Source organism: Rhea americana, unplaced genomic scaffold, assembly GCF_003343005.1.
Source record: "Rhea americana isolate MKP2758 unplaced genomic scaffold, rheAme1 scaffold_2, whole genome shotgun sequence".
Taxonomy (NCBI): domain Eukaryota; kingdom Metazoa; phylum Chordata; class Aves; order Rheiformes; family Rheidae; genus Rhea; species Rhea americana.
The window spans coordinates 10,681,667-10,703,643 of NW_028186149.1; the positions used below are offsets into that span (position 1 = coordinate 10,681,667).

Below are 21,977 nucleotides of genomic sequence, written 5' to 3' on the forward strand. Positions count from 1 at the left end.
CACTACCCACACGGGAAAGTAGCTCAGATTAAAATAGTATTGTAATGACTGTGGGCATAAAATACAAACAGGAAAAGTGAGGGAAAAAAAAACAACTTATTGTTTTCAAATGTTTGTGCTCTTCTTATTTAACCCTTCCTTCAATATAGGAAGAATTTGTCACAGTAATTGGTGACTGGATATTCAAGCATAAGAGCTGGGCCCACCACTGAGTTGCCATCTGCACCTCGACAAGGCTGCTCTGTGCCGGCGTGCTACTGAGAGCTAAGGAATAGGTCATGGTAACAGATGCTTTGGGCCCCATAAGTGAGTAGTCAGTTCTTCTCAGTGCCCTCTCACAGTTAATGCTGGCTTGTAATGTCTTAAGTCAACTTCTGCTCATAGCAGATTGTACTTAAGTATATTTATATATTTTGACTTTCAGATTTAGACATAGCAGAATGCATGCTTAGTGACTCATTTCCTGGTCTGGAAAATAGAGGATTAAAATCAAGAACTCTCAAATTATTTCAGTGTTTCAAATTGTTTGATTGAATTTTAAACTTCTCTGAAAATCAGACCAATAATGTGGCCACAGATCCATAAAACAAAATCTTTGTAGAATAAAGTATTTGACCAGTGTTAGCAATAAAATGTTTCTTTTGAGAATTACAAGAATCTGAAGGGGGTTTTTTGATGGAAAAAAGAATATTATGTAGATAAAAGATACCTAGTCTTGCTGCAGAACTTTTTCTGTAAGTCGCTTTCCGAACAGTAATGCTGGAACAGATCCCAAATTTTGTTTTGTTTTAATTTTGTTTAATATTTTCAGCATGTTAAATCATTTCCAGAATCCTGCATGGGGGATATTAATTTGAGATGAGCAAAGAATACCAGAGGAGGCTTCTTCTAAGGCCTCCTACCTTCTAAATTTTCCTACCTGTAGAATGGGAATAATGATGTTAAAGCTACTTGTAAAACTGTTTGACATCTTCTAAAGACAAGTGTTATATGAGGAATACACATTTGTAATGTTTGTATGATGACACACGTTTATATATAATGGGAGTATATAAACACATTCATATACACATAATGTGTGTAATACTAATATTATTACATTTTAGGCTATATTTTATTAACTACATTACTAATATACATTTTAATAACACCAAAAGCCTGATGAAAAATGTTCTTAAGATTCTCATTTACTGTTATTCACTTTGTGCCAGGTCCTAACACTAGTGACAGCAATTTCATAGAGATGTTAATGAATTTTACATGATATGCGTGAGAATGAATGTATTTCTCATTAAATAAGATGTACAAGATTCTGGCCAGAAAAGAGAAACCAAGTTTGCAAAAATGTTAAAATGCAGCACATTTCTGAGAGAACAATTTGCAGTGTACTTTAGGGGAAAAGCTGATATCCTTTGTTCATATTGTAAATTATGTAATTCTTCTCCATGTAGTATACTTATGCTGAAAGAGAAGGAAAGGGAATTTGCCTAGCTTTAATGTCTTTTTCAGGGGTGCTTAACACAGATGGATACATTTGTATCAGTCTAAAACCATGTGGTAAAGAAGAATACAGAAAATCTACTATAAATAAAATTCCATGACATTTCGGTCTCCACTGTCATTAAAGGCTGGATGAAAAAAGATTTAGCCTTTTTTCGTCATAAACAGGTACAATACAAACTATTTTTATTTCATTCTGTGCACTGCGCTCCATTTTTGGCAATAGAATAATTTTATTTCTTAAGTATAACAAATATTTCTGCTCAATTTTCTACTAGGCTTTCAGTAATATTTCCTTTAAATACAGTTTGCCTTTATAACTCTAAGGACAAGTTCAGCCCTGATTCAAATACATGACATACCATTGAAGTCAATAGAGCTGTCTCTATATGACATGATTTTTTTCTCCAGCTCTCCGGCTGTCACATACAGTCATGTCAGCGTGATTCAAGATAAATCGGCTCTCAGCACAGGCCACATCCTGGGGGGTGCTCAGCGCCCTAAACTCGAGCCAGCTTCAAAGGAAGCACTCACTGCCTCCCAGCCTATCTGGCTCTAGATGCAGTGTTTCCTCATATTGCTCCATACTTACCCTAGGAAATACTTTGAATAGTACAAATATTGAATTTAGCCAACTGCCAGAGTCAGCTTTAGTGTTTTTGGACAGATCTGTGAGAAGTYGTATTTGGCTCTTTTTTCGTTTTTCTTTTAACACCCTTTTTCTCTCCGCTCCTTTCTTCCTCACGCACACGCAACAACTTTTGTTCCGGCAGCCAAGCCCGCTAAACCCCAAACGGGCCTTCGGGGGGTGTTAGTGGGYGGAGGGTAGACACCAGGCTACGCGGCGAGGCTGACCGTACGCGCGGAGCACGCGCACGCCTGTGCCCGCGGGTGTGYTTCGGGGCAGGCCGTACCCGTACCCCCCGCCGCACAAGCGGAACCCCGCGGCCTGCGGCTGCCGTGCCCTGTCACCCTGAGGGAAGGAGCTAGCGGCRAGCTTCCTCTCCCTTTCTACCAACTGCAGCATGCCTTTACTTTCCTAACTGTCCCGCCACGTCAGGCAAGATTCACAACTGCTGTTTCTCAGAGAACAAATGCTCAAAAACTTGCAAGGAACAGTCAATAGCACGAATCTTTATAAATTAACATGATGCCCGTAGAGTGAGTTTTGGGGTTAAATCCATGAAAGTAGCAAGGCCCTACTTACAGAAATACACCTGGGACAGAAGCGGAACTGGGGGATTTCGTCTCGAGCCAGGCCTGGCGGAGGAGATCTCTGCCCTCAGCCTGGGCTCTGCCTCCTGGCTTGAGCCAGCACAAACACATGGGATGTCTGAACATGCCCTCAGCTTCTACAAGCTGCTCAGGACTCCCTGACCCCAAATAGCCAAAGTACATTTGCAGTGATAAATCTAAGTATTCTAGATCAGAACAAATGAACATAATGCTGCTCACTCCTTCCCAGGGTTGCACTCAAATAAGATGTGTGCATAAATCAGATCTTTCTGCTGAAAAAAAGTGCAGATATTGTAATAAAATTATGAATATTAATAACAGGACAAAGGATACAACAAAGCCACCAGACAGTGACACAGAATGGAAAGTTAGATCAGCTTCAAACTTTCSTGGAGTAATTTCTTTGCCTTTCATAACCCAGTGGAAAAGGCTAAATCGGTTGCTTAAATTCAATCTCCAATACTGCTTCTCTGCAAAAATAAATGTGACGAATTAAAAAGTAAGACTTGCATCAAGAATAGGATTGTCKGAATTCCTGAGCAAACAGAAAACTAACCCAGAAAGATTTCTTGAAAACCTGATCTGCTGATTTGTTTGACCTTATTAGCTCTTCTTTTGCAATTTCGTTGATTTTGCCCATCAGTCCTCTGCTTCAAATCAGCTTTGAGACTTACAGAGAGCACAGTTTGGTAGTATGCAAATCAGTTTTAATGAAAAAGAGCATCCTGAAGGCAGCCAAAGAACTGAAAGATTTAATTCACCCAGGTGCATGTTTGCCTAAATTGTTCTCATTCACTTCTGAAAGGGAGAAGAGGATTTAGACAAGTAAAACGAGTGAGAAGAAATAATTAAAATAATTATTTTATAAGTAACTCCTCTTTCTCTGGTCAAAGAACAGTAGCTAAATTTTCTACTTAAATTTTTAAGGATGAGATTCTGAAATCAATGTCAATGTAGACGTCATATTGTAAGCGGGTGGTGAACATCCACTCGATGTTTGTGGAAAAAAAAATCTTAAAATGAGTGTGTTTGTCTTCGACACTGCAGTCCTGACAATGCTCCAGATACTCACCTGGAGGAGAGGACTGCAGATCCGCTGAATTAATCCATCTCCTCTTGAAACTYGCAGCTGCTGCTTTGCAGGTAGAACTCCAGCTTACAGGTAAAATGGGGGGTTTCATGTCTACCTTGGGTGACCTGAATTACTCTTTGAAGGAATAACTTTTTCTCTCTGTGTCTTTTGAATACAGAGGTGGTTAGAAAGATTAGCCTCCCGGTTTTGATATTTAAATTAAATATTTAATGCTGGGTTGTTTGAATATACCCCTGATTAGCAAGTGACTTAAATAACTGTTCTTTAAAAATGTCTTTCTTTAGTCAGATCTTTGGCCCTAATCCCCATGAAATAACTATACATGCTTAACTTCACGCGCTGTAAACAGTTTACACTGAAATTACTAGAAATAATTAGAAAATAAACTAAACAATAGACTATTTTTTTCAGGAATCAAGGTATGAAATGGCAATGTTCTCACTTAAATGAGTGCTATTTAATATACTTGATTATGAGATTGTTTCTGAAATTAAACAGCAAATCTCAAAACGGTACTTTCACAATGAATATTTCATATATTGAAATACTGCATTGGTAACTGGGGAGAACAGCAGAGGTAGCTGTATGATGGTGGTACAAATACTGTTATGTTCACTGGGCTCATCTTCTGTTGCAGTACCTAGATCTAAACCAAGAGAGTCTGCTGGGGGGATCAAACAGGAAAGGAAACAATGTCAAACAATGCCAGGAAAAAAAGTCTGCAAGTGARCCAGTCACGGAAAAGGCCTGTCACGTTAACGGGCCTCTCTCTTCAAGCGCAGAGACAGAGGTCAGAAAACCGGAGGGCCGTTACAGAATCGCACCCGGCCGATCCCGAAACCGGCCGCGAATCGCCGCTGATGGAGAACGTGGTGCTTGGGGGTACCTGCCCAAGCAGGACACGTTTCTTCCTTCAAAGCGCTTAACCTTTTTGTTTGCCCCCTACATATCCCTGAACAACTAGATTTTAGTTGATACTATCTMTTTTGGGAAGAAATTCTTTAGATTTGCCTGCCACTCAAAGAGAGTGTGAGGGAAAACTCAGATACCCAGCTCAGCCCTGGAGCCACCCCAGCAATTAAAGGCAGGAACGCTCACACTGTGTTTACAGAGCGAAGAGACACTTGATCTTTCAGCAATGACAACAGAATTACTCTTTTGTCTTGTTTGATGTCATTCTGCTCACAAGTCACAAGTGGAAGAAGCCACGAGCAGTTTTGAAAATACATCACGTTATATAGAGTGCCTACACGAATCCTTATAAATCCCCTTCCTGCAGGCCGTTCAGCAGATGTGATCTGTTTTGGTTGGTCACTCAGAAACAGCTCTGACAAAGCTGTTCCGAATGTCACACTGGAACACCAAGCCATGTAACCACATTTGAGGACTACAGTTTTAAAGACCTCACTGTGAATTCTGATTCTTAATCCTGAATATTAGTAGATAAACATCTAAAATTGAGGATTTTTGAAATATGTACTCATCTTGGTAAAAGAGAATCCCACATGAAACAAATCAAATGTTTTAGACTTTTTTTATTTAGTAATATTCATCCATTCACATGCTGGTTTGTAATTCTTTCTTGTTGAACTTATGTATGTACAAGTTTTCATTTATCTACTTAACAGAACAAAACTTCAGGCACTTTAGAACTGTAATGTCATCATTGTCAAGCTGATTACTTACAAGGACAGAGAAGTCACAATGAGTTTTTCTCCTACCATATAACTTTATATATTCTTATCTCTACTCGGTTTCATTTAATTCTATACTGTGATTGTCACCATAGTATTGAGAGTACTTTTAGGAGTATGTTAAGGAGCATGAGCATCATCTGGCTCTTGTTTTTATGGTTTAAAGCTTTGTATATAATTATAGATTTTTGCATGTAGTATAACTAGTTTTTGATAGAGTAATCAAAGATCAATGGAAATATTCCTTACATTTGTGGAGTAGAAAGTAGAGAGAGTTGAGAGCCCCCCTGAGAAATCATACCATGGATTTGGCCTAGGAAAGTTTTGATGTCATCCATGCTCTTCACTAGAGCCACGGGTGACCTTTTGAGTATCCTACACCCGTTATGCAAAAGATTAACTCAGCTGTCATGTGCATACAATTGTCTATGTTCATACTTGAATGAAATCTCAGAGGGAAACCTCATTCTAATTTCACTCCTTTTGACAAACTTCAAACTTTACGAAGCCCAAATCTCTGCATTTCTACAATTAGTACTCATACTTCTACAAAAGGGTGGTAGTTTTCCAAATGCTGTTATTCCAGTTTGTTAACATCTTATGCTCATTTTGCATGATAACAACTCAGAAATGAGGATAATGCCTGATAAGGCCTCTCCTATACACTGAAAAATTGGTTATTTTATGTGACTGATAAGATTAAGATCTTGATTTTTCTGAGTTTTTTCCTTTAAAAGAAATTAAAATTAATATAGAGAAAAAAAGAAAGATGTATATACACAGGAAAAATTGCACTCTACCTTCTGTCAGGAAATTCCTTCATGAGGCCTATATGTTTTCTTGTATATGTTTCAGTTGTTTTATATGTGTGACTGTACATGGCACAACCATCTAGGCAGAAAATAAATGTAATTTTATATCAACTTTAGAAGACATAGCATATTATTTTTACTAATAACAGATAAATCAGTCAGGAGGAATAAGAAGTAACCTTGAAATGTATTCCACATTAAAAGCTGGAAAAAAATGTAGATTAAGGTTTATCTTTAAAATAAAGTACAGTCTGAGGTCTAGGACACATTTAGTAAAGTTCCCTTCTTTTTATTTCCAGATTCTTTTTCCAGTATCGACACCTTGTGTTCCTCAGATTCCCCGTGTTTCACTYCTTTTGATTTCCAGTGCCACACAAAATGCAAGGCTGTACTTCGTGATAGAGGGTCAGTTACTATAATTATGCATAACAGTAGCTTTGTGAAGGTATGCCGCTGTTCAGATGGGGTGTATTCAGTCGTTTTATATTATTTCTTCTGCTTTCTTTCTTTTCTCCTCTTCCCTCTAACATACTCTCTTTTCAACCTGCTTTTTTCAATTTTACTAAACTATATTCAAAAAAATTGTAATGCTAATCCTCCTGTTCTTTAACTAATGAGACTGAATGAAACTCTTATTTGACCATTTGACCATTTCTTGTCTTAGTCTAGTTAAGAAATGTGTTTTGTTTCCTTTTGAGCTGCGTAACAGACTGGCATTAAGAAATGTGTTGAGTCCATTTATATGCAGATGATCTGCTGTCCTGCTTCTTTCAGTAGGTGCCATAAATTAGCATTCAAATTTTAATCCAATTTTGACAGGTTTTTTTTTAATTCATTTCATATGTATTTAATCCTACATCAGTCTCAATTTTTCTGCAATATGTGCCATATTGTAGCAGCTAAAAAGCTGCTACTGATGATTTTCTCATTCCTTTAGAGTGAGGTTTTAATTCTACTAACACTTTCGTTAATGAAATACTCTTCACTTAATGGAATTAAATGCATGGCCTGTGTATTTCTCATTGTACTATATAGTCTTATAGTTTGGATTTAAATTTCACCCTTCTTCTATAAAGATTCACTGCCACATTTTGGCCTAGTAGATGGTCTTTGCCTTGGATAAAGTGTGAGAAAACAGTCATTACAAGCAAAATACCAATAACAGTTTCAATGTTCTCTGGAACGTTCTATTCTATTCTTTTTTTTCTATGACTAAATATATTTAAAATGCATTTTCTGCTGCTTGTGTATGTGGGCTTCAAGAGGCTGAACTAGCAATCTGATGACCTACAGATATCATAGGTAAACCTCAAACTATTCAGAATCATCCATTCTTCCACTTTTGTGTACAAATTATGAAACTACTTCAGACATTCTCTCCAAATTATGAAAAAATCCATATCTTCAAGCATACTTTAGGACTATAGTCACACAGGAATTTTCCAATGAAACAGTTTCTCATCAGATAATGTCTTTCCTTTTTTATAGATTGCACGTTTTGTGAAAAGTCTACAGAACAATTTTGCAACAAAATTCTTGTTAGGAAATGGTTTCTCAGCTTATAGATGGATTGTTTGGGGGAAGAAACCCACACAGAAGACCTAACATGTCTTTTGAAAACAGAAGTCTCAGCTCTGTCCAGGTTGCCATCTGAAGACTGATTGCTTTTATGACAGTTACCTCTAGTCTATTTCTGAAGTGGTCGTTTTGTCTCTTATGAAGATTTTGGTACAAGTTGTAGGGGGAAATGAAAAATTTTGGAAGTTACATAATTATTTGCAGGATTCTTTTCTAGCTTCTTCCTGGACCTAARGACTTTGTAATAAAAGCCTCTACAGAGTAGGCCCTGTAAACTTACTACAGCTGAAGAACAGGATATCTACCTCACAGCATTTAGAGACAATGTTTTTGGTTTAAATCAATAGAAAGAACAATTTTTTTCAATTATAACTTCTTGACCCTATAGCTTCTCAGTGAAAATTGTGTTCTTGTCAACATCATTGCCAGCATCCGTGAGTTTCTTTGCAGTGGACCAATGAACATATGGTCCCCAAAGCTGGGAAAGCAGGATCCAAAACTCCCAGCCAGCTGTACCACTGCTGCAACACATTTTCTCCTTCCTTTACCTACAAAAGACCTATCAGAGATCACAGGCTTCTGCAGAGCCTTCCCTAGAATTTACAACAGTTTGACAAAAGTTCTCCTATTCAACAAAATAGCTTTTCTCAATGACATCTTTTTTTAGTCAGAAAATCTGACTTTTTTACCCCTTTCAAGCAAAGGTCTCGTTTAGAGGGTGACCAAGGATCTGCTTTCTTATACTTTTCTCTTTAGAAAACSAGATAATAGACTCTCCCTTCTGAAATTAATCAGTTCTAGCTCTGCTGGAAGTACCAAGTGGAACCTTTTGAAATTGATTATTTGGGATATTTTGATTTTAGTTACATTTTAAATAGATATGTATGATAACTTCCAAGAAATCTGGGAATTCTTATTATACCTGAATATATTCACTTACTGTGGATGTCCGTGTGTGCCTACATAGAAAATAGGAGTAAAATAAAATGGCACCAACAGCAAGCACATTAGTGCCTTTTCATGTTTATTTGCTTTTGTAGGTACTAAAGAGATCTGAGATGTATCTGCTGGACTTTACTTTCTGGGATGTGGTAATGTCYTATCAATGTGATAGCCAGTTAGAATATATTTGGCTTTTCTGCTGCTCTGATGATGRTTGGTTCTTTTCCTCTTCTCCATATTCTAGTCAACAGAGAATTCTTAACAGGTTGTACTATGGCAGAGCAAGGATGTTCACATGGATTTAAATAAATCAAAGGGACCTCTTCTAAAAGTGAATCAAAATCAAGCCTCTTGTAAAGCTGAAAAATGTTTTTGAATTTCTTTGTCCATTTTCTCTAATCTTTCCTACTCCCTCCACTCTGACTCTGCCTATCTCATGCTATGATCTCTGTCATACTAAAAGATAATATTCTTTTCTCATTTCTTTTGCACTAGTAATAGTTTTCCTATTTTCTAATACTTTTCTCTTCTATTAGATGATCTTKTTCCTTTCAATGATCCTTTTCTTTTTCTTGGTTCTCTTGAATGGAGGGCCTAACAGATTCTGTGCTGCATGCTAAAATAATTGCTGTATCCATCACATAACACTTTCTCATCAGATGTGTTTTAAAATGTTTTAAAATGCAAGGTAGAAGTGGGAAGAATGCACAATGTGTGTATGGACAGCATATTCTGAGGCCTGACAGATACAGCATTGGATCTGCTGGATTCTTCAGCAACACTGAAGACACTGATTGGCGCTAAAAGAAGGGAGGGAGAAGACACACMGGTCTCCAGGGAGTTCAGTGGAATATATTATAAGAATGGGAAGAAAAGACAAGAAGGAATCTTTTGAGTCTAGTCTTCTAATTTCATAGGCAACCAAGTGAGATGACTTCTTTAATAAAGGAATCATTCTCCATTAAAATGCAGATAATTTATTTTTAACCCCACCTATAGCTATTGGGAGACAGTTTAGAAAACTCCAATGGTTGGAATCATCTCTGAGTTCATCTAAACAGGAGCTGCTTTTCTGTTGTTAGTATTGTCCTATAGCTTTATATGGCTGTTTTCCAGTGTCTAATAAATACAGACATCAGCCATATACCCTTTCAGCTTTTTGCTTAGCCAGATAAAACCAGGAAAGTATTTGACCGTCCTCCCTGAGTCATGGCTCTCCATTCCACCAGCCATCGTAGTTGGTTATGATTCCAGTTTTAGCATGCATCTTGTGGCCCTGAGTAAAAAAGATTTCGTGCAGGCTGCAGACATGAGCCTTTGCGTGACACGAATATTTCTTTCTATATTATATTACATAATATTGTATTTTATGTCATTTGTGTGTGTATACAAAATATTTGTACACATGTATTTTATAGAATAGAAAACAGTGATTCTCTCTTATGGTGACTTGGTTTTCTAGCTTAATGTAAACTGCAGATTTCATATTTCTCTTTACATCTAGGTATTAAAAAGATTGATCCTAAGACTGATTTTTGAGGATTCCTGCTAGTAAAATTTCTGCAGTCTGATTCTTCTTCTTTCAATGCCACCTGTTGTTATCTACCCATTAGACAGTCTCTTATCCACTTTACAACTCTTCTCCTAATCCCCAGTTTCCTATGTGATGCTGTATCATATGCAGTGCAGATATAAATAAGATGTATCACAAATCCTTTGTCTAGAAAATCAGTTATCTTATTAAAGGCACATAACAAATTCACTTGGCGCGATCTAGCTTTAGTAAATCCTTTTAGTATGCTATCCCTTTTTCCATTTGCCTCCCTATCTTCAATTATTTTTTCCTTCAAAGTTTCTTCTAAAGCAGACTACTGAGATCAGACTAATGGGTTGGTAGTTGCATAGGTCTCCTTCTTAGAAATATATAGTACATTTGCTATTCTCCAGCCAGAGAGTATCATATCTGAGCTGGTTCCTACCAGGTTTGGAATTGCATGTTCCCTTTCTCGTCAGACTTGTGGAGTAGAGTCTATTTGATAGCTCTCACTCCCTGCTCTGAGCACACTGTGCCTTTAGCCTTGCTTCCAGTTTGTTCACTTCTATAATCTTGACTTCATTCCCATTATCCTATTTCCTCTGTGGTCAATATTATTAAAACACACACAAGGTAGTCACTTTTTAACTGTAAATAGATTTTCTTTATTGCCACTGGAACTTCCTTGCATAGCAGCCCTATGTTTTATTTATTCTTGTTCTGTTTAACTGTGTGAAGATTGTTTTGTTATTTGTTTCAATATCCAGTCCAAGTTGTAGTTCAGTTTGACTACTGACAATTTTCACCTTACTTTATATCTTTGACCTCTAAAACACATTTTTCTCTGCTGATACAGTTTTTCTTTCCTTCTGTGCTCTGCATAGCTTTAATATTCTTCTTGAGGGAGTTATCGAGTGGAGTATCTTGACCCCTTTCCTGCATTTTTTTTCTCTTCTCCTTCAGATACACATTCCACATAGTTTTAGCACCTTTGATTTAAAGTCATTCCAAGAATTCTCCACATGCAAGACCTTGAACAGCTCAGTCTATTTGATTTCACTAGCTAGGCCTTTTAGACTATCAAAATTTGCCCTTATTTTTACTTGTTGTTCCATTTCATTTAAATGAGCTTAACTCATGATTGCTTTTTGGACCAGCTTTCTCATAGTATCTATATGGCTTGTCAGAGCAAAGACAGAAATAGTTAAATCTCTTACTGACTGTTGACTGCTTGGTAAACATATGCATTAACTTGACCCAAACAGATTCTGTTTGCTGCATGTCACTCTTTCTTATTTTTAGATACTTTAATCTAACAGATTATTAGAAAGCAGCTACGTGAGGCTACTTAAACKTTCTTCACTCCTTTCCTGGGTAGCATGTACACTTCAGTAACTTGGTCCCAGTATTTTTCATTCTCCTTCCTGTTCACCTACTCATAGTTCCTCAATCATAGCTGAATTTTCATCAATCAGGTTTTCTTCCTGTTGTGGATAATAAAGAGGCATGAAGATGCAGTGAATCTCTCTCAAGTCTTTTTTTTGTATTTCCTAAAGTTCTTTTTAATGTGAATCTCATTTTTTTTCCATGGGGAATTCAGCCACTCCCATGAGCCACCACTGTTCAGGCCTTTTCCCCTACCTAAAATGAAACAATTTAGTGTAATCATCTCTGATCTATTCCAGTGGAAATTTCAAAGCATCACTTTCCCACTGTGAAGAAAATAACACAAAAAAGGTGGTTCTTCCCCAGTCCTAGCAGGATCCTACTTCCTTCTTCACCACTTCCCACATCCTCCTTCTTGGAAAATGACCTTGCATCCTCCTGTTCTCTGTAATTGCTCTTGTGACAGTTTAGTCGTTTCTTCTTAACACAGACTCTCAAATTATGCCAATATTATTTTTTCTCTCTTTAGTGCACTCTGCCTTCCATCCACAGCTGATCCTGCCTCCTGATCTCCCCCATGAACTTCTCTGTACTGTTCTCGTTTCTCATTAGGTACTAATCTCTAACAATCTTAGCTGGAATTAACTTTCCAACTTTCTTTCCACMTTCTTTTTGGCTTTGCCTGTTCTACTTTTTCAGTTTCCTACATGGCACACATAGTCTTCAACTCTATCTTTCTTCTCTTTCTCAAATTGTTATTCTACTCATTCATTTTGTCACAGGCTCCCTGACTCACCAGCTCCGCTGCATTACCTTTTACAAGTCCTCTTGCTCAACAGGTGTCTGCAAATCCCCAGTTGCCCATTCAGTTTGCTTTCTCTTACACCATTTCCTCAAATCCAGTTTACATCCAACATTGCCTCCAGCTGCATCTCTAGTGAAGTCTTCTCATCATGAATTTCAGCAGCTAACATGCATAAAAATCTTTCTTGAAAATAATATACATCCCACAGCTTCTGCATCCAGTTCATCCTGTCTCTGCAATTTGTCGTGTATTCCCCACTGCTGCCTCAATTCCTTTTATAGTCATTTTTTCTCACCTGTATTTTAAGGTGTTGATCCCTCTCCGTATTGCTCACTGCTCTCCCCTTACAGGCCTTCCCACTGCCAGTGAAGTTGGGGGACTGGACTGTCAGGCCATTACCAGTTTGGCATACCCTTGAACTAAGGAGCATACTGTGGGATGCAGAACAACACAAGCAAATTTTGGTTCACAGCTTATAGTTTTAAAAGGTGTCTAAAGCTATTTTCTACAGCTATCATAAAAAAGTTTGATAGAGATAGAACTCTGAGTCTCCCACTGCAATGAAATTCCTTTTTCACCTGCTGAGCGGTCACTGGAAGAAGGATAAGTGAGAAAGTGAGAAATAAAATTTGTCCAGGATACAAGTAAGATACGACCAAAGAACAAGGTTGAAAATTTCCTGGAGCACGAACAGAAGAAAATAAAAGGGAAGGCTGAAATTTTGGGCAGGTTAAGAATTAAGTATTTAGATGTGCAGAATGTAGTTCAAGGATCCTCCTCCTCCCATCCTAAAATAATCCCCCCCCCCAATCTTCTCTGGAGAACCAAGAGCATTTTGCAGCAACAGCATTTGTTTATGSAGCTCAGGCAGACACCAATAACTGTGTCACATAATGTTTATTAGAAAATCCAAATATATTCTCCACTACTTTGTCCAATATCTATGTGATCATTTATCTGTAGCAAATTTTACTGTAAATGTGATTATTTCCAAGAAGCAATTTCTCATGACTAGATTAAGTACAGTACTCACCATATATTCTGTTCAGACAAGGCATCATTTTGGAATCTATGTTACAAGCAAACGCCTTATGCTGCAGAAAGAACCGCATGGGTCTACCGCAGAAACAGTAACCAGAATACAATAGACTCTTTTTGGACTCAGCTTTATCTGCAAATGAACCGGAGACTGAATTTAGCCCTGAYTGTCTTTGCAGACAGTTTCATGCGGTTGATCCCTGAACAAGCAGTATTTTACTGTTAGATACGCTCCCCACTATAAGAAGTTCAACCAAACTGCCTTAACTGTTAATACAGGAGATTTTCTCACTAAATCTTATTTCTCAAAGAATGTTAATTGCATTAATTTCTATTTTCAACTGGTGATGAAGGAACATGTGACCAGGCACTCAACTTCTCATGACTTCTGATCTAATTTCTAAGCAGAACGACKGCATGCAGAGGTTCACAAAATTCTATGCCATCTTGCAAAAAAAAAGTTATTTGAAGTGCTGTAAACAAAGGAAGCAAAGTTTAGTCCAGGTTCCTTTTGGATTGGAAGCAGGTTCAAGAGGGTTGAATTATTCTCATATTTCTCTAATCAGCTTAAGTACTGCATTTAAATCAAATCAGGAATGTGTAACAGGTAATGTTTGTGGTATTTATGGTAATAAGGGAGAAATTTTGAAGTGGTTGAATGCAAATTTTTTGTCTCTCTTTTGTCCTGATAGATTTTAGARAATGCTGGAACACACACAGTCACACTGTCAGTGAGATGCCTGTGCAAAGGCGCTTTGAACGCTGCCTTCCCTTAGCTGTTTCGAAGGCACCTGCACTCTCACAAATACTAAATCTCTCAAGGCAGGCTTGGAAATATCCCATCTCCATTTGTGCAAGTTACTCGGTTCACAGTATTTCCACGTTTAAAATCGTTTAGCGGGGTTTACCAGATTTCTGGTCGCTTGGGGCTTGCAGCGTAAAGCCCTCGCTGCATGACAGGCTGAGTTATTAGGTGCTGATGGAGATCTGACCGAATGGGCCATCAGAAGTTGGGGGGAAGGTGGGGAAGGGGGTGTCGGTTATAAACTCGACCGTGACAGCTTTCCTCATCTTACGCCTGCGACATGAAGAGGGAGCTGTAGCTCTTCCGACACACCGCTCTGCCTGAGCCGGCGCATCCAGCCCAGGCTGCGGGGCTCAGCTCGGCGCGGCGCGGCGCGGCTCGGCTCGGCTCGGCGCCTCCGCCGCTCTCCCTCGCCCGCCGCTCTGCTCTCCCTTCTCCTTCGCTCACTCGCTCACTCTTCCTTTTTTTTTCCTCCACCCCCCTTCTCTCTTCCTGTGCCCCTGTGCCAGTTAATTTAAATGTATCTGTTCAAGTGGAGCTAATCCATGCAAATCAGAGGCACTGGCTCCCAGGGCTCGATTCACAAAGAGAACCCAGCTTCAGGAGGTCACTCGTTCACAGCTGCTCCTCCCATTATATTTTCCCTTATTGCAGAACTGCTGCATGTATACAGTGACTGAAAGGACTCAATTTACTGCAACTGCTGCCTGGCTTTTGCTTACAACTTTCTTTAAAGGGGGACTTACCTTCTATCAGTCTCACTAAGGTAGGAAGTCTGATTCTTCTAAAGCCGTGTAATGCCTCCGGCGTTTGCTCATTATCGGATCCCACCGTAATGATGCGTATCGTTGGCAGAATTGGGTCCTGGCAGAATTGCGCCAGGTGCTTGATGCCTTTGTTACTTGTATGTAGAGGTGCAACTGCTTAAAGGGCTGTTTTTCTGATGTGTATTTAGGCAGCTATATCCCCCCCCCCTTATTTTTTCTTTTTCATAATGGCAGGTAGGATCTTAGCACAGAAGCTCTCTGATCTATAAATATAACCTTCTGCCAAGTTTTTCTTTTCTTAAAAAATGTTTTGTAATTTGTATGTAAGTTAATGCAGTGCTCTGTATCCCCCAAAGGAAAATAATATCACCAGGGCTTTATGGCCTGAACGTTATTAAGGTGCTATCTTTRGAGCAGAACAAACTGTTGAAAGGTTTTAAGCAAGAATAAAAGGGTCACGTTTTACTTTGCAGTGCTTGTAAACAAGGAAACTCCAGGCCTCACTGCAAATGGGCCTGTCATAAATTTGGACCACAAGATAAACAAATTGTTATTAGAATTGCCAGCAGTAGTGGAAGTAGTGAAATGGAGCTCTTACAGTTACGTGTTACTATCTATTGTTTAGAAAGGTTGGAGGTGCAGTTACTGCTTTGTAAACAAAGTGAACTTAAAAGCAACTGTTTGGATATGATTGAGAAGACACTCTTTGAGAAAAGAAAAGTCTATCGCTACTTTGTTAGTTATGTTCTAACTTCAGGGGTATATCACATGAAATATTGAACAAATACATCTGACAGTACATACTGGTTTATGAAAGCAGACAGCAAATCTTGCATTTGTTTATGTGCAGATCTTTAAATTTGTTGTCAGAATTGAAAGATACAAATGATAAGAATAACTTTATAARGACAACTTGAGATGTATTAAATCACAAATAATATATTGGAAGAAAAGTGCAATGAAAAAAATAGAATTATTCTGACTTACACTTGTCCCACAATAAAGTTTTTTTGTTTGTTGCCTTTCACAGCTGGAGTTAATAGATGACAATGATTAGATTTGGAGCCACCCTGCCTTTATATGGACTTACTATATAACACATCCAAGTTAATCAAATAACAGTTTGAAGCTTTAGACAGGGCTCAAAAAGAAAACTAAGTTGACAGGCAAGACAGAAAGAGAGGCACAGAGATTCCCAAATATATCCTCTCTGGTTTCTTCGAGTGTACTTGAGGCATAAATTTTCAGTTTTACTTTCTGGATTAGAGACTTGTAGTTAGCAATATTCAGGAAAGAATATTTGCTCCCTATATTAAGTATTTCAGAGCCTAAAATGTGCATCTCTTCTCTTTGAGATACAGTCTGCTTTTTGAAAAAAAATGCATTCTGATTTTGGAGTACAGTACAAACCCAGAGCGCCTTGTTGTTGTTAGCATAAAGAAGACATCTACACAAGTATTACTGTGCAGAGGGCAATCTTTCTTTCTCTGGCATTTGTTAGGTTACTGTACATAGAATTTAGCAGATAAATATCTTCTGCTTCATGGCATTTTAGAGAACCTATTGGTATGCAGGTTACCCTGTGAGGATGGCAACTGAAAAAAGAAATATGTTTTATAGCAGTGTGTAATAAAAGCCCTTCACAATGATGTAAGTGAAGTCTGACCTTTCTTTCTTATCTTGTAATTAGAATTTTTATTAACTCTTTCAAGTGCAGAGTTTTTTAAGTAAATTGATGTTACCTAAAGAGAACAAGTATGTATTTTTGAACTATGAGTTTAAAAAGTACAAATTTTAGAATTCTCTCCAGACAAGAAGAAAGAGAGCGATTTTTCCCAGCAATTTGCTCCACACAAAGCAATTTTTATTTATAGGAAAAGCAAGACTTGATATAGAATCAATCTGCTCCCCCCTCAGAAGGGGAGGAAGGGGAAGAAAAGCATTTCTAAAAAATATTTCCTTAGTTTGGAAGGAGGAGAGAGAGAGATCTTAGAGAAGAAAGCTGAACTTCAGAAAGGATGTTAAGGATCTTTTGTTTGACCAAATCTCKGGCCAGGATAAAGTTGGGAAGTAAAGGTGATCCCTGTGGAGTTTAGTAATATAGAGAGATGAGATCAGATGACTCACCACTGGAGATATGAAAAGGGGAGAAAAAGGCCTTTCTGAGAAAGATTTTATTATTATTATTATTTGTAAATGGATTAAAATATTGTTTCAGCAGACAGTTACTTTCTGCTTCCTTTCCACCTTTTACCCAATGACCAATGTCTTAGAGGGATGAAAGTGATCCTTAGTGAGTCATCAGCAGCACTTCATAGAGTTATTTCCAAATTATCTACTTGATTTTCCTTGTAAGTTCGCCACATTTACCTGGCGTAACTCAGTTTAATTCCTTGATATACTGGAATAAATGAGAAGAAATTAAGTGTTTATATTATGTAGGTCTCTGAATGTATTTTCAGGAACCTCTCAGAGGAGCAAACCTTTATGTTACGTTTCAAGTTAGTTTATACTATATGGTTTTCTAAACAAAATTGCCAGTGTCCATCTACAGCCAGTTTTTTTTCCTACTGCTGTGGTTTCTTCATCTCCCTCTGCAAACTTGCCATTGCTATAGTAGCTCAGCCAAACATCTCTTCAAGATAAGTTACCCTTTACTCCAGCGTAGTGTGCCTTGCAGCAGAATCTATAGGATGCAGTAAACCCTTGTAGTCATATATAATGCAGGGCTCTTACTCCCATCAGGCTCTTTTCTGCTGGTTTTACAGAAGACACTTAAAAAGATAAATTATCATCCTAAAAGGGTGCTATAGAGATTGTTAATAAGTTCCATCCAACTTCTTAAAGGCCWTAGTTGTTTCAGTTCTGAGCAGATACAGTTGCTAAACTATAACTGAAAAATATTCTAGGGAGGTAAGAAAATTTGGGAATCCTAAAAAGCAAATGATAGAGCCTTTGATAAAATGCACAGCTATAAATGGACTGGGGGGGAAGAAAATCTAATTGTCAACAAGGTCTTCAATCAGTGATTTGTCATTGGTATTTTCTATAACTACAGAAAAAKAATATGTTCCCCACAGCTTCTCATCAGATTACATACACAATTATATCGTATTCTCCTTTTTTATCACTGTCTTGTACTAGACAGCATATTGTTAAAATGTAACGTTGCCAAATACAGACCTTTCATTTCTTCTGCAGATAAAGCATGCCTATACCTGTAGGGGTTAAAAGCTGAATCAGATCCATAACTTGTCTCCTGACAGCCTTTGAAGTTGTGCTCTATTTATTTATTTATTTATGTATTTTGCTCTGAAGGTTTAGATTGGCATCCTTTTGTATGTTTGGAATTCTTCAGCAGATGTAAAATGCTTGGTAATGACTGAAATCATCCTGAGGCTTTATATGCCTCTTCCCCAGGAACTGCACCCGAGCTTTAGTAACAGTGGAGAATTTTATGCAAGCATCCATGCTCATGAGAAATTTCATTTTTCTGCTCTATCATACTCTCTTTATCATTTCTAGAGGTGTTTTAAGACAAGTTCAACCCTTTTACTACCCCTTCTCCCTAGTGTCTGTTTTGGGGAGCCTACATGAAAATGGTCACTGTTGAAATGCTCCAAATGAGGGGCAGATAAAAAGAAAATAAGYGGAGTGGAAATGAATCTTTAAATGGCAAGTCTGTGAAACATTGAACATGGTTATCTGACGTTATGTCAGAGAGTGTTATCTCTTCAGGAGAAATGAGCAAGAGCAGTCCACACAGAAAAGTAATTGTTGCTTTACTTCTGTCTGTTTATTTGGGATGGCTTCAACGGCCTCCCACTTTTTTATTTCTCTCAGTGTGAAAAGATTAACTATTAGACATGCAGTCAGTAGGCATCTGACTCAAAAGCTATGTTCGTTTGACCTTTGGACACAAAATATCTAATGCAAACAAAAATCTAAACAGCCTCAAAACATCACTGAGTACAAGAAAAATGCAGAATGCAGGTCAGCAGAAATGCAACACTTTAATTTTAAAAATAAAATCAGATTAGCATTTCTTTCTCAGGTCTACAGCTGAATTTTGGGTGCTGAGGATTTGACCAGTGTACCTGAGGCAAGAGATTTGTGGCCAAATTCTGCATTAGTTTGAACAATTGAGACTGAAATGTTAGGGAGAGGAATAAAGGGGAGAAAAAAGGAGGGTAAGAAATGTTCAACCAATAGGTACATATTTCTCAAAGATTAGGTTTTCTAACTCTACAATGGGCGCATAGGAAGTATTTAAAGTCTATATGATACGACTGCTAATTTTTTTTAAGGTTACATTTATCATGCTATTGTGATCTCCCATTACTCTGTTAATTCTGACAGTTTGGTTTGCTRTTGGCTTTTTTCTTCTTTTTCATTTCCTTTTTTACTGTTAGGGGCATAAATATGCAGTGGTGTGAATGGATAAAACTGAATCCTTCAGTAACTAGCCACTATTTCTTACTTCTCTTCCTATCAATTCGTAAAGGACTGGGGCAGAAGACCTCCACGGTATCCCATGCGAGGCAAACGGCTGAAAGAGGGGTTCAGGTTTTGTCCATGGAGAAATACAGTAGTCACAAGGGTCCAGTAGTGCCAAGACTCAGAAAAATTTGTTTGACCCTATAGAGAAGTCTGCATATTAATGAAGAATCAATTAGTTGCTAAATGCAAATAATTGCCCCAAAGCAATTCCTGTCACCCAGTCTTTGCAATATGTTAGCTGTGTTCATGGAACAGTAACAGTCTAATGTTAACTGAGAACCTAAAATTAAAAAAAATAATAATTTTGTCCATTGATCCTGAGTGTACGTAATGCTCATCACCTTTGTGACTGAGGCAAGAAGGATGTAAGTTCTTCTTATCAAAACTTGATGGTTCATGTTGAGTCCAGACGTGATCAGTGCAGARGCAGTTGAGGAAGCAGGCAACTCAGAAGGGAGGATCCAGTCATAGGCCATGTCTGCACAAAKTTTTTGATCCGCAATAGTTTGAGTAGTTTCTGTGTTTCCTGTCCAGTGAGTTAGGGGTAACCTTGTGCCTCCTTTTTCAGCRGAGGGAGGGATAGTCCTCTCTGAGATACCTGAAAGCTGATGAAGAGGACTGTTGAGCATGCCAGAAAATTACACTGGTGGTGCTTACTCGATTGGTCTCCCAAAGTACATGGGCTAGCCTCAAAAATATATCTTTAAATGACTACATCAGAAATGTTTCACAAACTTGTGTGTATGTGGTTAGTTTTTATGTGAATCAGACMGGAGAAGAGAGATGCACACAGATGAGCATCAAGGCAATATAGGGGACAGCCAAAGACATTATATAAARCTGCTTAAATGTACAGGACGTGGTTTACAGTCAGTACATTTGGTTTTAATTTATTCAGAATTACATTAATAGCTTGTGAAGAACATATCCATACAGCATGTATTTTCTTTGCTTCTTCCTTGTCTTGTTTGGCATGCTACTTTTCCCCAACGTTCCAGTCTCGCCTTGTGGCTTCACTCCTTTTTCCCCCCCAAAAATTCACCAAAAGCGTACCATAAAACCTGTTTAATTTCTTACAAAAGATTATCGTTAACTGTGCTTTTAATGTAATGATGTCAGTGGCAGATGATAACATGTATTAGGTAGTGCAAACTGCTGATTATCTGTCAGGATAAATCTGTTTATTTCAGAAATAGCAGTCTGACAACCCCCTGTTGTTAATCATGAAAGTACATGCTAATGCCAGGTACAGTTTGGTTGGATTTGCTCAGAGGAAKGTGTTTGTTAGATTTTTGCTTTGACAATCTTCGCACCAAATTTTGCAAATTTTTTRTATATGTGTCCTTAAGAGAGAGTCTAGAGCAAAGCTGCTGATCTACAATTTAGGTTCACAGCAATTCAGAGGAAGGAATGACTTGTGAAAAGAGAGAGTGGATTATAGGATTACACCGCAGTTCAGACTGTGCCTGTGGCTGGGTTCATCTTTAGTAATTTCAATGCAGACCCATTAGYGAAGAACAGAAAAAAGCACAAGGAAAGTTAGGGAGTTCTTTTTCCCCAGGAGTTACTTCTCTTATATTTGTTTATTTATTTTTCAGTATATACAGCAGTTCCTAATTGTATCAGGACTAARAAGACCATCTCCAGATGATGCTCATAGCAATCCTCTTTAACGAGATAAATGACCAGTCAGCTTTTATAATGTTGTGAATTCGACTCAGCTTTTGTGTTGTAGAAAATGAGTATTATGTATTTGAAGTGAAACATAAATGGGATACTGAGGTGTAGTTTGCCAAATCTTAGGTGAAGAGGTATTTTGTCTGACTTTATTGCATTTTGATCATTTCACGAATGCTGTAACATGCTGAATAGCATAATAAAAATTGATATTTATATTGACATTTCAGGATTCTAAATAGAARCTCAGAAAATCTAAACAGACTTCAGTATCTCCACAGCTGTTCCTCCAAACCTATCCGAGTTCTGGCTAATTCGCTTTTTCTCCCCACATACCCTCAATTGGCCCTAATATAAACATCTCTCTAAAGCAATTTCTCCCCAGAAGATTATGCACATCTTCATCTTAATTCAGAATTTACATGTGTACTTTGCATATTTTTGCATCAGTATGTGTTTTAAATTAGATAAAGGTCACTGTCATTCATAATCAAGAAGAAGGTGTATAAAAGGTCAGGATTCAATAAAAAAAAAACTGATTAGATGTAGAGGTTTGTTCATATGATTCAGTATATCATTGGATAAGTGGAAATCATGAGTCAACAAATTA

The 21,977-nt window shown here is 37.8% G+C and overlaps 1 long non-coding RNA gene across 1 annotated transcript in view; it reads left to right on the forward strand.

Annotated features, from left to right (window-relative positions):
* The first annotated feature begins 14,921 nt into the window (after positions 1-14,921).
* The window catches only part of LOC146596727 (uncharacterized), a 54,042-nt gene continuing 46,986 nt past the window's right edge, over positions 14,922-21,977 (forward strand). The window contains exon 1 of the long non-coding RNA XR_014895672.1: positions 14,922-15,189. This is a non-coding gene — a long non-coding RNA (uncharacterized LOC146596727). The remainder of the gene's footprint in view (positions 15,190-21,977) is intronic.